The sequence below is a fragment of the Mastomys coucha genome, unplaced genomic scaffold, assembly GCF_008632895.1.
Source record: "Mastomys coucha isolate ucsf_1 unplaced genomic scaffold, UCSF_Mcou_1 pScaffold21, whole genome shotgun sequence".
Lineage (NCBI taxonomy): Eukaryota > Metazoa > Chordata > Mammalia > Rodentia > Muridae > Mastomys > Mastomys coucha.
The window spans coordinates 183,444,544-183,445,722 of NW_022196904.1; the positions used below are offsets into that span (position 1 = coordinate 183,444,544).

At 39.7% G+C, this 1,179-nt stretch overlaps 1 non-coding gene across 1 annotated transcript; it reads right to left on the bottom strand.

Annotated features, from left to right (window-relative positions):
- Positions 1-859: 859 nt before the first annotated feature.
- On the bottom strand, positions 860-978 carry LOC116104424. The gene has a single exon (XR_004123911.1). It is a non-coding gene; the product is annotated as a 5S ribosomal RNA (ribosomal RNA).
- Positions 979-1,179: the final 201 nt, after the last annotated feature.

A 1,179-nucleotide genomic window follows, 5' to 3' on the forward strand; every position in this document is an offset into this window, starting at 1 on the left:
GTGGTGGAGGAGGTGGTGGTGGTGGTGGTAGAGGTAGAGGTGGTAGAGGTAGAGGTGGTAGAGGTGGTGGTGGTAGAGGTAGAGGTGGTAGAGGTGGAGGTAGTCGTGGAGGTGGAGATGGTGGTGGTGGTAGTGGTGGTGGTGGAGATGGTGGTGGTGGTAGTGGTGGTGGTGGTAGTGGTAGTGGTGGTGGAAGTGGTGGTGGTGGTGGTAGTGGTGGTGGTAGTAATAATATTGAAACAGGGTATCATTATATAGCCTTGGCTGACTTAGAGCTTACTATGAAGACCAAGCTATCCTTAAACTCATATGCTCTGGCTGCTTCTGCTTTCTGAGTGGTCAGATGAAAGGTGTGTGCTACCAGGTCTGGCTTAAATTCTATTTATTAATTGCAATTTTATGATTTCTTTCAAATGTCATTTGGTTATCTGTCAGTACCTCATACCAGGTCCAACAGTGATGTTGATTTTGTCATTGGTGTTTTGAGTATTTTCTTGTTTTGAGACTGACTGCTATCTTGCTTTTTTATTTATTTATTTATTTATTTATTTATTTATTTATTTGTCTCTTTGAAAAATCAGGAAGCTTGCACTACATTGGGCCAACTGTGCCCATGGAATATGCCAGATAATTTCAAGACACATCCCATCATCACTCATGAAACAGAACTAAACATTTCTAATCTTAAGATTTAAAAGGTGCTATAGGTTTGAATGTTCATGGCTTGATGTCTTGTCCTACATATTTACGTGACTGTTTCTCTGTGTGAAAAATCACATGTCCTTATTGTGGACAAGTCTTTGGGTTTTTTTGGGGGGGTGTGTTTGTTTTTTGTTTTGTCTTGTTTTATTTTGTTTTTTGCCTACAGTACCTGGTATTCCCAGGAGGTCTCCCATCTAAGTACTAACCAGGCCCGACCCTGCTTAGCTTCCGAGATCAGATGAGATGGGGTGCGTTCAGGGTGTTACGGCCATAGACCAAGTCTTTGTTCTTATACGCTGTCCACCCATGTCTGTAATTTTGTGATTCTCTGTATCCTTTCAACTCTTCAACTCTGTTTAAATTCTGTGTATACCTGTGACAATATATATATATATATACATATATATATACATATATATATATATGCATATGTATATCTATGAACCAAAGTTATGAAAATATGTATTCATTCCTCAT